We start from the raw sequence: 17,107 nt of genomic DNA on the forward strand, positions 1-17,107 counted from the left end.
CTCTACACCATCCAACTCTACACCATCCAACTCCAGACCATCCAACTCTACACCATCCAACTCTACACCATCCAACTCCAGACCATCCAACTCCAGACCATCCAACTCTACACCATCCAACTCTACACCATCCAACTCTACACCATCCAACTCCAGACCATCCAACTCCAGACCATCCAACTCCAGACCATCCAACTCTACACCATCCAACTCTACACCATCCAACTCTACACCATCCAACTCTACACCATCCAACTCCAGACCATCCAACTCCACACCATCCAACTCCACACCATCCAACTCTACACCATCCAACTCTACACCATCCAACTCTACACCATCCAACTCCAGACCATCCAACTCCAAACCATCCAACTCCACACCATCCAACTCTACACCATCCAACTCCACACCATCCAACTCCACACCATCCAACTCCAGACCATCCAACTCTACACCATCCAACTCTACACCATCCAACTCCAGACCATCCAACTCTACACCATCCAACTCTACACCATCCAACTCCAGACCATCCAACTCCAGACCATCCAACTCTACACCATCCAACTCTACACCATCCAACTCCAGACCATCCAACTCCAAACCATCCAACTCCAAACCATCCAACTCCAGACCATCCAACTCCACACCATCCAACTCCACACCATCCAACTCCACACCATCCAACTCCAAACCATCCAACTCCAAACCATCCAACTCCACACCATCCAACTCCACACCATCCAACTCCAGACCATCCAACTCCACACCATCCAACTCCACACCATCCAACTCCACACCATCCAACTCCAGACCATCCAACTCCAAACCATCCAACTCCAAACCATCCAACTCCACACCATCCAACTCCACACCATCCAACTCCAGACCATCCAACTCCACACCATCCAACTCTACACCATCCAACTCTACACCATCCAACTCTACACCATCCAACTCCAGACCATCCAACTCCAGACCATCCAACTCCAGACCATCCAACTCTACACCATCCAACTCTACACCATCCAACTCTACACCATCCAACTCTACACCATCCAACTCCAGACCATCCAACTCCACACCATCCAACTCCAGACCATCCAACTCTACACCATCCAACTCTACACATCCAACTCTACACCATCCAACTCCAGACCATCCAACTCCAAACCATCCAACTCCACACCATCCAACTCTACACCATCCAACTCCACACCATCCAACTCCACACCATCCAACTCCAGACCATCCAACTCTACACCATCCAACTCTACACCATCCAACTCCAGACCATCCAACTCTACACCATCCAACTCTACACCATCCAACTCCAGACCATCCAACTCCAGACCATCCAACTCTACACCATCCAACTCTACACCATCCAACTCCAGACCATCCAACTCCAAACCATCCAACTCCAAACCATCCAACTCCAAACCATCCAACTCCACACCATCCAACTCCACACCATCCAACTCCACACCATCCAACTCCACACCATCCAACTCCACACCATCCAACTCCACACCATCCAACTCCACACCATCCAACTTCAGGACCTGAATTCTGAACAAGTTATTAGGCATATTCTCTTACCTTCTGGTCTTCTAACAGATTTTTCAGAAGAAGCAACAAATCAGTTAAATTTTATGCTCCTCCATCAATAAATCAATTTTCTACATCCTTCTATCCCTGCAACATCTCAGAGGTTCCTCTGCACCGGTAATTGGGCGAGAGGCGGGTCTCTGACCAGATCAGAGACTCTTGTCCTCGTATTCTTGCCTTGATGCACAACAGGTTGTTGGGTCTCTCTACCAGGGGCAAATGAAATTGGTTTATTTGCCCCTGAACAAAAAGAAAATTAACTCAGTAAACATAAATTCATGTTCTTCTGCAAACCTTTTGTCATGCTGCTGCTGCCCAATAGTTTCCCATTTTCCATATCAATAAAGTACATTGTCTTCTGTTTTCCTTTAACTGCTGAATACCAAAGATTAAATCTGGATCTGATGTTTTGCTGAAAATTGAATGATTAATTTTTCATGGTAATTTGATCAACATATTGCTATTGCTAGGCTTTATTGTTTAATCATCTCATGTTTACATTGACTACATTCATTCCTTAGTTGTAATCATTGCATTGAACACAAGCAGCTGAAATTGCTCATGAATCTGCATGTTCGTGTTTTAAATCTCTCAGATTATGTTCTCAGGGTATAAATTACTTTTTTATTCCAAAATAGGTTGGATTTTTCTTCAGTGATTGAATGAAATGTAATCAGTTTTCATATATCTTCATTACTGTTTCAGAAATCATGTATTTCTGATTGTACTGCTAAGATGATATCACTACATTATGGACGTCTTTGTTTTTCCATATTCACATCATTTTAAACTTTTATAACCTGTTGATTTTTATTTCCATTGTTCATTATTTTTGGATTGCATTGTACTGTTTGTCATTTAAAGGAAAAGCATTTTCTCTTTTTCAACAAATAAATCTGAAACCTGTCAGTTTATCGACGGCTTCTGATCAAATGTCTCCTTTTTTAGTATAGATGTTAAAGTTTCACGTTTGGGTTGAAATACTTTGTGTTCACAATAAACAGTAATATGAACCATTCACTTTAATTTTAAGCTGCTGTAAATCCTACAGCAGCAAAAATAATCAGTAATGAAAATATCACCAATATTATTTTTTAGTCCAACATAAATTTTAACAAAATTATAATTAAAATTATAATAAACACTCATTCAGTTTATTCATATTGAGTAAATGCCCTTATTTTGTAAAAGTCTAATGTCTACAAAGTGCTGCAGTAAAGGAGGAAAATATTGTGATTAGATTTAATCATCCAATGATGCAGAATATCAATTGTCTAAACTCACAGGAGGATTCGTGTTACTATTGTCTTACTGTTGGTTCCATAGGATAATGAAGGGATGCAGAGTTTTTGTTTTCAAATATAATAATCACTTTGTGCACCACAATAAAGAAAACACTTAAAGTTCAGAAAAAATATGAGCTGCAGACTCATGATGAGATTTTTAGTCTATACCTTATATTGATAAACAAACATTAGTTTGGATTTTCCCATTATTGAAACATTTTCCTTCATCTTGTTATGAGGCGGCAACATGTCTGACAAACTACATGAACTAAAGAACAAACTGTAGAGTCCAGAGTCCTCCCAAAAGAAAACTATTTTGGTTTCTTCATACAGAAACAAACAACTTTAAATGTGATACTAAACCAAATCATTTAGATTTTTCTGTGTTTACAGGAAAAAAACAGAATATATGCTCATTGTGAACAGCTTGAGTTGTTCAAAACCTGTTCAGTGTACACCTGTTTGGGTCCAAGGAAAGAACCGCATGAATCAAATAAAAAAGAAAGAAAAATACTTCTACCTGGCCCTGTTCAGCACCAGGGCTGCTGAACAGATTTGGTCCACTTCCTGGAAGTGTCTTATTGGACACCCTGCAGGAAGTGTGAAGAAAATAGATCCTACATGCATCAATGAGCCAGAAAAGAGAGAACAGGTTGTCATGGATCATTTGGCTAAATACAAAGACCAAAGGGTCATCCTCAAAAAAGTAAATGAACTGAAGGACCAAGGCATTGATGATATAATGATGGGTGGAGAAAAAGCAGAAAAGGTGGCTGCTTACAACACTTTCATGTATCATGGAGCTTCAGGCTCTCCAGTGTTTGGTGCTCATGGCCAGATTTTTGGGATTCACACTGGAGGATATGGTCTTGGCGACCATGTTATTGAGTACCCATCTTCTGCTCAGTATATTTGAGAAGTTTGTGATTAATCTGAAGGAAAGTGGAAATGATCAGATGTTGGAGGAGACTGTGGAGATGATAACTGAGAATGATGACCTTAAGAAGATCCTCCAGGTTGAGTGGTATCTCAACCTGTAGTATTGGCCCATCTAAATACAACTAAATACTGCAGAGTTCATGTTAAAATGATTTTGAGATATATGTAACTTCCTCAAGATTGAGAAATTGAATGATTTTAATTTATGTTATGCTTTTAGAACAGTGGACATGTGTTCATGCTCTTTCCCAGCACCCTCTTTACTTTAGTAATTAATTGAAGCTAAATTTCTAACCCTTGTTTTAATAATAAACTATCATGATGATAACTTGTGTAACAACATACTGAGTCTCAATAATTATGTTTTTGTTGGTAAGTCTGTCAAAATAACACATTTTGCTGGATAAATTGTTCCAGTAATTGTTGTCATAACTGATAATATTGTTGTTTTGAGACCATTTCAAGTAATAATTCAAGCTCACATCTCAAACACCAAGAAACTTTAATTTTGTAGAAAACAACACTGAAACTGTAAAATATTTTAAATAACAAAAAAAAAAAAACAGCCAAAAATAATAAATACAATGAAAGCCACACAAAACCGAAACCATAAATGAAATGGTTTATAAAGTCTCTGTAAATAAAATATTACTTTAACAAATGTTAATAATCATCATGTAAATTATCAAACACATTTTAATTATATTATGCTCTTAATCGCTTATTATTATGTGACAGTTATGTGTAGGTGAGTTTCTTGAATATTACTAACAGCTTTTTCAGGCACAGTTAGTGCAGTGACCACATCCTGTGCTGGTTCTGTCTTGTTCTCAGCACTGGAACATGTGCAAATAAATACTGACATTTACAGCTTTGTCTGGTTGAGGAGGGGCAAAAAGGTGTGTAAACAGGTTTCATTCACTTCCTGGAACATGCAGAGCTGATAGAGAGAAGCTGAGGTAAGACATGTTTCTTATCATTCATAGAAAAGTTTTTATTTCTTCTCTTTTGTGGTAATCAGAATAGAGCTTACTATAGAATGTATGTCTTTAGAAGAGATGGCCTGAAAAAGTATGTAAATATGTTAAAAATCAATTGTACTGAGTTGTAAAATAAATATTTATTCTGGTACATTTTGGTTTTCTTTTCAACTTTTTGTGCCTGACATTAATCTGTCAGCTGCTTCCTGTATTTTATGATTTTTTATGAAATCATAAAAAAAGGAAAAGCTAGCAACAACCTCCATATAAAAATTACTGTTTTGAGTGTCAGTAGGTTATTATTTGGTACAGACATATATTTTTATCTGTTACTCAAGGCTGTATAAGAACATAAACCCTTTTTTAAAATCTCAAATGAAGAATTGAGATTAAAAACATTATTTAATCTCTTCCCGCAAACAAGAATATTGGCAGGAACTGCACGTATTTACAGTGACTCACAGCGTTACATATTTACAGAAACTGGGTGTGTGCTGAATAAAGCCAGCCAGGTGGGAACATTTTTATGTTTTTATGTTCCCACCTGGTTGAATTTAACTGAAGATTCATTAGATTTTCAGTTATTCATTTTGAATGTGGAATATTTTTTGTTAGCTCATTATTTTCAAGATTGTTGTTAATGATCTATCTTTTTTAAATTAACATTTATTTATTTGATATATTACTATATATCAAAAAAAAAATTATGATTAGATTTCCCAAATGAAATGGACCATTGGTTGAAACTCTGAGAAAGATCTCAGCTGAAGCCAGAGATCAATATGCCAGCTCTCAAATGAAGATCTATGCTTTCATGGCATACTTCTATGGAGTTAAGTTTGTTTCACAATTGGCAGAGGCACATTTATGAAACTATTGGCAGTGGCACATTTATGAAACTATTGGCAGTGGCACATTTATGAAACTATTGGCAGTGGCACATTTATGAAACTATTGGCAGTGGCACAGTTGGTAGCACTGTTGCCTTGCAGCAAGTGGGTCATAGGTTTGACTCCTAGCCCAGGGTCTTTCTGCATGATGGGTTCTCACCAGGTACTCCGGCTTCCTTCCACAGTCCAAAAACTATCAGGTTAATTGGTCTCTCTAAATTCCCAAGGTGTGTGTGTATGCTTGTTTGTCCTGTCAGTCTGACAGTTTTTGGACTGTGGGAGGAAACTGGAGTACCTGGTGAGAACCCACCATGCAGAAAGACCCCAGGCCGGGAATCGAACCCAGGACCTTCTTGCTACAAGGCAACAGGGCTACCAACTACACCACTGTGCAGCCTCACTTTCACAAATCATGACTGTAAATCTTTTGGAGTTTTCTACAATATGTCATAATGAATAATTAATGCACCTTTAGGCTTCAGATGCTGTTTTAACTTCAAATTTGAGTTCCATAAAATATGAAAGTAAAAACTTCAATCCTACGTAATTATTTTACTTTCCACACGTTGAGTAAAATAAACAGTTTATATCTCCTGTGTCTGCAGTGATTCAAGGTTCCAGGTGTCTCCATTGCCCCTGAGGTCTTTCATTTTACAGCCTTTAGTAAAACATCAGGGTGAAACAGTCACAACCTTCACTCAGGTAAGCTAGAAGTTTAATCAAACAACTAGAAGAATCTCTACAGAGACAAATCTGGCTTATTTTATTCAGTGCTTAAAAACCCGACTTGCTTTTAAGCACAAATGAAAGATTTTCTTTTTTAAATTAATATTTGATGTGTGTTGCAGAGAGACTTTTGACTTCTTGTTCAGGTGAGTAATTTTCCCTCATGTTGACGATAGAATAGCTCATAGTTAACAGACTCTTTCTTAAAACTTTTTCACTGTGTTGACAGAAAAAATGGCTCCAAAGAAAGCAGTAAAGCAGAACGTGAACTTTTATTTGTGCACGTCAGAAATTTTTGGTTGAGAGCCTAAGTTTTTTATGAGAGGCCTCTCATAGTTTTGCGATTCTCAAACTTCTGGTTTTGATCCTCCCTTCCTGGTTGAACTCAGTGATTTTTGCTTGCCAACACTTTCGTAGCTGTTAAACGGTGTAATTTTGTGAAAATCATTTACCATTCATATTCTGTGATCCGTCACCGAAGCAAAGCAGCAAGCCTTGCAGTTCTGAGATAACAGGCAGTCAGAGTCGTACGGTTTTGTCAGGGCTAACCAACAGAAGCACGTCTAACATCAGGCGTCTTTAAGCCCCGCTCACAATGTGTTCAAAATTTGATTCACAAACAAAAGTTTGAGAAGCACAACCAAAATAAAACATTGCAACCAAAGATTTCTGACATGCGTGAATAAAAGCAAGTGTTTTGCAAATAACTTTTCACTTCATGAGACAAAACTCAGTCATTTTAATTTTAAAAAGTTTTTTAAAGAGTTTTTTAGTTTTAAAAAATGTTTCCTTTGCTGCAGATGAACTCAATAAAGGTGAAGACAGAAGACATGGAGGAAATGTCAACTTCAAAGGTTTGTGTTTTTTCTAATGTCCTTCTGACATGTTTGTTCGCTAGACTCTAGAGCAGAAACAACTACAAACGCCACACCAGCAAAAGGTAAGTTCGAATTTATTTGTGACCAGCAGCGGGGGGCAGACAGGTGGACGGAGCAGCAGCAGGCAGCGGGTAAGGACCCGTTGGGGGTTTGCTTGTAGGAGGCGGTGGGGGCGACGGGAGGTCCCGGGAGGGAGAGCCGGAGCATCCACAGGGGAAAGATGGGTGGACAGGCAGGCGAGCGCGTAGAGCGGGGTGATTCAGCAACGAAGGCGGAAGGACAAGAAACGGAGCCAGGCAGGAGACGGGGAACGGCTGAGAGCAGGAGCCGCGTGGAGCTAGGCGAGAAGCCAAATCAGACCCTCTTGCAGACCAGGAACGAGGATTACTTCAGACCGAGGACTCTTAGACCAGGAACGAGGATTCACTGGAAGCGTAGAACCATCTGGCAGCGCTATCAGGATCCGGCTTCTATTTAACTGCTCCTCCTGATGGATAGACGAGCTCCAGCTGGCCGCTCCTGTCCGACACGCCCTGCAGGAAAGAGGGTAGACGACAACACACTCACAGCACCGCTTCGTGGACATGACAGTACCCTCCCCCTTAATGGACGCCTCTTGGCGGACAACTAGAGGTAGAAGCAGATGACCTCTCAAACGAAGAGATGAGATCAGGGTCCAAAATAAAGGAACGGGGAATCCAGGACCGATGTTCTGGGCCATACCCCTCCCAGTCCACCAGATATTGACGGCCACGTCCACGAGGGCGGACCGCCAGAATGCGCTGGACAGAAAAGGCAGGATGACCATCCACTAGCCGGGAGGGCGGAGGGGGGTCCGGAGGAGGGCACAAGGGACTGGAAAAAACAGGCTTGATCTGAGAAACATGAAAAACCGGGTGAACCCGGAGGTGAGAAGGGAGTTTGAGGCGCACTGTAGAGGGGCTAATGACCGAAATGATGGTAAAAGGGGCAAGGAACCTAGGAGACAGTTTCTTAGAGGTGGACTTAAGGGGAAAAATCCTTTGAAGAGAGCCAAACCTCTTGACCAGGGGTGTACTGGGGAGCTGGCATACGTCGTCTGTCTGCTATCCTTTTATTCTGAAAGGAGGTACGTTGCAGGGCAGCTAGTTTGCCCCCACACTCTCTGACACCTTCTGAGGTGAGTTTTAACAGAAGGGGTGGCTGATTCTGGAAAAGCGGATGGTAGGAGAGGTGGCTGGTAGCCAATAGAGGCTTCAAATGGGGAAAAGCCTGTAGCGGCCGAGACATGTGTGTTGTGTGCATACACCCAAGGTAGGTGGGTGCTCCAAGAACCAGGATTAGATGCACAAACACAACGCAGGGTATTCTCCAACTCCTGATTAAGTCTCTCACATTGCCCGTTGGTCTGAGGGTGGAAGCCAGAAGATAGACAGGGCTTGGCCCCTAGCGCGGAGCAAAAATCCTTCCACACATGTGAGACAAACTGAGGCCCTCTATCAGAGACAATCTCAGATGGGATGCCGTGCAGGCGGAAGACATGCTGCAAAAGGAGTCTGGCTGTCTTGGGGGCCGACGGGAGCTTGGCCAATGCCACTAGGTGGCATGCCTTGGAGAACCTGTCAATGATGGTGAGAATCACTGATTTATTATGGGAGGGGGGAAGACCAGTGATGAAGTCCAGGGCAATGTGAGACCAGGGACGTGAAGGGACTTCGAGAGGCTGAAGCAGGCCGGCAGGGGGACGGTAGGACGATTTACCCCTAGCACATGTGCTGCAGGCCCTGACATATTCTTGCACATCCTGGTTAAGGGATGGCCACCAGAAATAGCGTCGGAGGAGTCCAATAGTGCGGCTAACCCCAGAGTGACAGGAGAACCTTGATGCGTGACCCCAATGGATCACTTGACCTCGCACAGAGGTGGGGACAAAGGTTCGATTGGGGGGACCTCCTCCAGGGTCCGGTTCACCTGCTTGGGCAGCTTTGAGGGAACTCTCCAGCTCCCATGTGATGGAACCGACCATACAGGTGGGCGGGAGGATACTCTCGGAGGAGTCGTCCAAGCTGTCAGGGGAATGCTGTCTGGAGAGGGCGTCTGGTTTGGAATTTTTGGACCCGGGGCGGTATGTGATAGTCAGGTTGAAAGGAAAAGAACAGCGTCCAGCGGGCCTGTCTAGGGTTCAGGCGCTTAGCAGACTGCAGGTAGGCTAAGTTCTTATGGTCTGTCCAGACCAGGATGGGCTGCTCTGTGCCTTCAAGCCAGTGTCGCCATTCCTCCAAAGCCAATTTGATGGCTAGGAGCTCCTTGTCGCCAATGTTATAATTGCGTTCGGGAGGAGTGAAACGTTTAGAGAAAAAGGCGCACGGGTGAAGCTTATTATCGAGGTGAGAACGTTGGGACAGAACAGCCCCTACCCCGGTGTCGGATGCATCCACCTCTAATACAAACTGAGTAGATGGGTCTGGGTGAATCAGAATGGGTGCATTAACAAACCTCTTCTTGAGCTCTGAGAAGGCCCGGTCAGCTTCTTGGGTCCAGGAAAAAGGTCTCTTGATAGAGGTAAGAGCCGTGAGGGGGGCAGCCACCAAACTGAAGCCTCTGATGAACCGCCTGTAGAAGTTCGAGAAACCTAGGAAGCGCTGCAGCTGCTTCCTGGAAGTTGGGACTGGCCACTCCTGGACAGCCTGAGTCTTCTCCGGGCTGGGCCTCACCTGTCCTCCCTCAAACACAAAACCCAGAAAGGTCAAGGATGGTTTATGAAACTCACATTTCTCTGCTTTCACAAACAGGTTGTTCTCCAGTAAACGTTGAAGAACCTTCCTTACGTGGGTCCGGTGTTCGGTGAGACTGTTGGAGAAGATTAGAATGTCATCCAAATAGACAAACACAAAAACATTCAAGTAATCCCGAAGGACATCATTTACTAGGGCCTGGAAAACTGCTGGAGCGTTGCAAAGTCCAAAAGGCATAACCAAGTATTCATAATGTCCGATGTGGGTCTTGAAAGCAGTCTTCCATTCGTCTCCCTCTCTTATTCGCACTAAGTGGTAAGCATTGCGCAGATCTAATTTGGAGAAAATGGTGGCCCTTTGGACTGACTCAAAGGATGAAGAGATGAGAGGGAGAGAGTATTTGTTCTTGACGGTAATTTGATTAAGCCCCCGATAATCAATGCAGGGACGGAGTGACTTGTCTTTCTTTTGGACGAAGAAAAACCCCGCCCCCATAGGGGAAGAGGATGGACGGATTATGCCCGCGGAAACAGACTCAGAAATGTATCTCTCCATGGCTTCATGTTCGGGTCTTGACAGATTGTAAAGTCTGCCTGAAGGCAGGGGGGCTCCAGGGAGTAATTCAATGGCACAATCATAAGGGCGGTGTGCAGGGAGAGATAGAGCTAATGTTTTATTGAAAACTCTCTTAAGATCATGATACTCGGTGGGAACTGATGATAAGTCTGGGGGTTCAGGTTCTGCAGTAGGACTGGGGGGCCCCCTGGGGACGGCAGATTGTAAACAGCAACTATGACAGTGTTCGCTCCACGACTCAATGAGACCAGTGGACCAGTTAATGTGCGGGTTGTGAGTCTGTAACCAAGGGTAACCAAGAACCAGGGGGGCGGACTTGGTCGGAAATACAAAAAATGAAATCTGTTCATGGTGATTTCCTGAAACCACTAACGAGAGTGGGTCAGTGCGGCAGGTTATGGTAGTTAATGGGCCTCCGTCCAACGCCGACACTGGAATGGGGGCAGAGAGGGTGTGGATCGGGATGTCATACTCCTTAACAACCTCTGGACTGATTAGGTTTTGCTCGGCCCCTGAATCAATAAATGCTAGTATGGGGTGCGTCTCTCGACGGATACAAAGAAGGGAAGGGATACTCACATGAGGTTTGGTGGTGAGTTTGCCCGCCAGTACCCCCACGCTTACTGACGGGCCCCGGCTTTTGGGCGAACAGGGCAGTTGGCGATGAAGTGGGCGGGAACCCCGCAGTACAAGCAGCATCCGGCGTCTCTCCTCCGTTGACGCTCCTCGGGAGTGAGCCGGGCCCGACCAATCTCCATAGGTTCCGGCGGTGGTAATGGGGACGGAGGAGGATTCGGGGTCGGAGATGTGACTCTGGGAACCTCGGCCCTAGACGGGACTGCGGAGGTCCGGATCGTTGTCTGGACCTCTCCCGTATTCGGTTATCAATACGGACTGCTAGATTAATTAGCTCCTCGAGAGTCTTAGATTCGTCCCGGTAAGAGAGTTCATCTTTCATCCTCTCGGAGAGAGCGTTGCGGAAAGCTCCTTTAAGAGCCGCACTATTCCACCCCGTCTCAGCAGCCAGAATGCGGAACTCCACTACGAGTTCAAAAACAGGCCGGTTACCCTGTCGTAACTCCCAAAGTCTCTTACTAGCGTCCTCCTACTGGCTGCCATATCAAAAACCTGCTTGAAGGACTCAATAAAGTCATCATACGAGTAAAGATGCATGCTTGACTCGTTAATTACAGCCTCAGCCCATTTCAGGGCCTTGCCCCTTAAAAGACCAATGACATATGAAACTTACTGGCGTCATCGCGGAAGGATTGAGGCGATCGGCCAAAAACCAGAGCGCACTGGAGCAGGAAACCCCTGCACTTACCCGGCTCCCCGGAAAACGGCTCCGGTGGAGGGGAAACAACCTCGCGGAAGCTGAATGAAGGGGAAGTAGTGCTGGGAGCTGGCGAGGCGGCAGGAGTACTGGTTCTTGCAGCAGACGGCTCGATTTTAGCGCTTATCTCCTTCAGCTGCTGTGACAGTTCGGAGAGGTCTGCGTTAGCTCAGACTGCTGCTGCTGCATAGCCTGAAGCGCGTTGTTATGGCGGCCTAACAGAACTCCTTGCTCTGTTAATGCATTTCGTAGTTGCGCTGCAGAGTCAACCTGGCCAGATGGTTCTGACATGTTTGTTAGCTAGACTCTAGAGCAGAAACAACTACAAACGCCACACCAGCAAAAGGTAAGTTCGAATTTATTTGTGACCAGCAGCGGGGGGGGGCAGACAGGTGGACGGAGCAGCAGCAGGCGGCGGGTAAGGACCCGTTGGGGGGTTTGCTTGTAGGAGGCGGTGGGGGCGACGGGAGGTCCCGGGAGGGAGAGCCGGAGCATCCACAGGGGAAAGATGGGTGGACAGGCAGGCGAGCGCGTAGAGCGGGGTGATTCAGCAACGAAGGCGGAAGGACAAGAAACGGAGCCAGGCAGGAGACGGGGAACGGCTGTGAGCAGGAGCCGCGTGGAGCTAGGCCAGAAACCAAATCAGACCCTCTTGCAGAACAGGAACGAGGATTACTTCAGACCGAGGACTCTTAGACCAGGAACGAGGATTCACTGGAAGCGTAGAACCATCTGGCAGCGCTATCAGGATCCGGCTTCTATTTAACTGCTCCTCCTGATGGATAGACGAGCTCCAGCTGGCCGCTCCTGTCCGACACGCCCTGCAGGAAAGAGGGTAGACGACAACACTCACAGCACCGCTTCGTGGACATGACACCTTCATAAGTTTGCATTATTTCTACATTAATCTATGATTATCATTCATTTTTTGTATTCTATTTCAGTTACAGAAGGTTGACCATCTGCACAGCTTCACAGTCAGATTTGGTTCCCGTCCCCAGAAATACACTATTGACTGTACAGAACCACGCACTGTGCTTCAGGCCATAAAAGAACAGTACCACACAGAACTACAAGAGGAAATGGAAAATCACAAAAACGGTTTAATGACAACATAAAGAAAAGAAAAATAAAAACAAATGAGACAGTAGTATCTGAAGAAAACATCATCATAAAGGTGGGTGAAGGGAATGATTCCCCCTTCATTGCAACACATTTTCCTTGTTGTCTTGTTAAGGAAAACGAGTGTCTGACAATAATGATAATAGAAACAGCCGTAGAGAAAAGACGAGAAGAGCCCAGAGTAGAATCAGGGGAGATTCTACCAAAGGACAACTACTCTGTCTTTTTCATAGATGAAAAGTTGCCGAAAGGAGACAATTATAAAGGAGATATGGTATTCATATGTAATAAAATTCCTGCAAATTTAAGTATTTCTGCGTTTACGGGATAAAAGGCGTGAAGGCAGTTCCGAAACATTGAAGGATGCTTTAAGACGGGACGGTCGCTTTGTTGATGGTCTCACAGACTTTTGTCTCATAACGAGACCGCAAATCATATAAAACATACAGGAGTAGTTGACAAACTAGATGGGAAAAAATTCAAGATATGTAAACTTCCTCCAAAAACCCAACCAAAAGCAGAAAATCCAGAGCAACAGAAAGTTGTAAAGCAAAACCCAACACATGAGGAGCAGGAGGCAAAAGTATCTGCACCAACTAGAGAACAGAGCAAGAGGGAAACGATATCAGTAGTAGAGCTTGCAGCAAAGAAAGGTGTCAGCATAAAGACAGCAATGGAAAAATTTGGGTACAAGAATATCAACCATGAAGAGATCAATGACATTCTGCGGAAGCAATACCCAAAACTGAAGGAATTGATGGAGAGCAGATTTCCTGATCGTTCCTTTGAGGAAACCCTGAAACTGAAAAAGGAGAACTTTGGAAAGATCCAGGACTCCTTTAGTGAAGTTCACACTGTGAGAGAACTGCTGAAGCTCAGTGAGTTCATTTGTCTTTTGAAGATAAAGGAGAATAATTCAAATTTAACTGTGCAGGGCACAGGCTTTGTTCTGTTTGACAACTTTGTTCTAACCAATGCCCACTTGTTTAAACCTTGGGAGAAAATAAATGACTTGGGGAACTATGTGAATATTACTGCAGAGTTTAACTTTGAAAATCAAGATAAACCAGGGATGAAATATCAGGCTACTCTAGTTGGTGGAAGTCATGATTTAGATTTTGCTCTGTTGGAGCTCAATCAAAACCCTGACCAAACAGAGCTGCAGATAATACCCCAAGGTCTCCTGAAGAAATTTGGTCCAGTACCTGAACCTGTTTATGATAGTGGGGCTTGTATTATTGGTCATCCAGCAGCAGAAGTGAAGAAAATGGACATTACATGTATCATCAGGAAAGAGAAGAGGGATCAGGCTGTCGAGCAGAATTTAGTGTTCTATGAACCTTTATTGTTTGCTCAACTAAATATAACATCAAAAGAGATCCCGTTGCAGATAACTGTGTGACCTACAACTCCTTCATGTATCACGGCTCCTCTGGCTCCCCAGTGTTTGATGCTTTTGGACACGTGTTTGGTTTGCACTCTGGTGGATTTTTCTATAACGAGATAATTCCTGGTCACAGTGTTTTGGAGTTTTGCTACCCGCTGCTTGATATATTCAAAAAGCTTCTGGTTGCGCTCCTGAAAGCTGGTAGGATGGATTTGTTGTGGAGAATTCAGGTGGAAGCAAAAGGGAATCCTTACCTTGAGGAGATCCTTGAATCTGTTGGACTGACGAGATTTACTATGTAGTTCAGAGTATTGTGATGTGGGGATGTGGGAGCAGGGAATCGTTTAGGTTTTACTTGATTATTTTTTTCAATAATCAAGTATTGAAAAAATACTTGTGTGGAGAATCAGGGGAGAACAGATGAAACAGGAAATGAAACAGGAGAACAGTTTGTTGAGGAGGAAATGGAGACAAGTTAGTTTTCAATTTAGATGTCAAGAGAAATAACATCACATCACATATTGATTACTGTTATAAAACATTTAGCAGCTTTGCTGAATTTCCTTTACAAATGTTGGTTCTGCTTTTTTAAATCTTATAAATCAGGGTTGTAAAACAAATTTTCGCTTTGGGTCAAAGGTCATGAATGCTCTTAAAGGACCGGTTGTGCCTGAATGTATTGATAAAACCTGTTCAACTGTTAAATATCAATAAATTCTTACAATTAAATATCATCAAACAGATTTTCAGTCCCTCCAGGATTTTGTGATAAACTTTGTGATTTTTTTGCAATTAAAATCACTAATTTGGAAATATTTGCAACATTTGCACTTATTTTTCATGGTAAATGTGATTTCTTGTATGGATCATGGATTATAATTTGACATCAGTTAAGACTGTTTAGAACAAGTCAGAAAGTTTTTGACAATTTTTGATGAAAATCTGTAATAAACTCCCAATTATTCATGAGCACAAACAAGATTTGTTGAATTTGCATGAATGTTCATCATAATTCTCAAGAAACTGGACTGATTGATATAATTTGGCAGTAAACATAAAAACTGCATTTAGTGAATCTGGAGGGCCACATAAAAAGCTACCGTGTGCCAGATTCGGCCCACGGGCCTTGAGTTTGACACATGTTCTGAAATAATAGTTTTATTGAATTTAGTCTGAATGTTGGGTCTTTTCTGGAACGGGATTATTTTTATTATTCAAGTAGAAATGTGTTGCAACAAATATTTTCTTCGCTCTGATTATTCTGATCCATTTAAATAAATGTTTTGTTTGTGTTTAATAATAACCCAGAGATAATAATAACCTAGCATCCAGATTAAAGTGTGATGTATAAAGTTACTTCCTGTTGTGTGAAGCAACAGGAAACAATCAGATGAGATTCCTCATATAGGAAACTTTTCTTAAATGTTAAGGTATGTTTAACTGACTCTAAGTGCCTAATGATTATTAAATTGTATGTATGTCATTTGACTATCATGGTAATAATGTTTCTATTGAATTACTTTGACTGTTCCTTCTGCTGTTTTTGTTAATAATCAGGTTTCATAGCTGTACTTTAAATGAACACTTCTTGGTTTCTGTAATGTTTCATTGCTGATGTTTCTGTCATATATTACTGCAAAAGCAAAATAAATAACATAATAACTTCCACTTTTCAAATAAATAGATTATTTAATTTGCACAGCAAACATTCATTGTTCCAGGTTTCCTGAAGATCTTCCAGAGGTTTTCTTTGGACTTTCACTGGTCCAGAACCAGAACATCTTTAGAAGAAACAATCGTTAGTTAAACTTGTTAATCACACAAATAATCTCATAAATATCTCATATAATATAATCCAGTGTTGTCTCAGAACAGATCAGATTATTTCTACCCTTCTTCACTGCTGAGTCTAAGTCATTCTGCCCTCTCGTGGAGGATCTCAGTACTGCAGCTGGTTAAAAATGAGTTGGTTGATTGGTGATTGGTTGATTGGTGATTGGTCGATTGGTGATCGGTCGATACTTACATGTGAAGGTGATCTTAATTGATCTAATCCAACTCTGCAAAGGTCTAAAAATCTGCCACTGTCCTCGTTTGCTCTGCCATGACTGAGGACCAATTCTTACCAATCGTGTCTGAAAGAGTCACCAGTGACTTTTTATTGACATTGACCAAACTTGGAATCAAAAGGTTAGGTGATTTTGGGGTTTTTTTTGTTTTTTTTTTTTTTTTTTTATTTGTGGTTGACAATAAGCCAGAAAACTGCAATCAGTGTGTCCCTAATAATGATGCTTTTCTTCAGTTTCACAGGAAAAAAAATCTACAGTTAGAATGTAAAACATTGAATGTGATGAAGGTTTTATAAATATATGTTAATTATCTAAAGCCAAACTCAGAGCTGCCTTTATAAACGGTTCAGATGATCCAGGAGTAACATTCAAGAATCATTCATGTCTGCAGGAGCAATATTTGGTTTGATTGTTGATTATTAGTAAAGAGAGGAAAATATCAGATCAATAAAATGATCAGTTTTCTGTACTTTGAGTTGTTTTCTATTGTTTTTTCATCTTCAGTCAACAGAGTTGCTTCCTGCTCCAAACATGGAGGCTGTTTTATGTGCAGGACTGGAGAAACTTATTCATGACATTAAAATGTTTTACTG

At 42.5% G+C, this 17,107-nt stretch overlaps 1 pseudogene; it reads left to right on the forward strand.

Annotated features, from left to right (window-relative positions):
* The first annotated feature begins 12,444 nt into the window (after positions 1-12,444).
* On the forward strand, positions 12,445-16,163 carry LOC129376496 (serine protease FAM111A-like; annotated as a pseudogene).
* Positions 16,164-17,107: the final 944 nt, after the last annotated feature.

Source organism: Poeciliopsis prolifica, unplaced genomic scaffold (assembly GCF_027474105.1).
Source record: "Poeciliopsis prolifica strain line A6 unplaced genomic scaffold, Auburn_PproV2 SCAFFOLD044, whole genome shotgun sequence".
In the NCBI taxonomy this organism is placed as follows: Eukaryota; Metazoa; Chordata; class Actinopteri; order Cyprinodontiformes; family Poeciliidae; genus Poeciliopsis; species Poeciliopsis prolifica.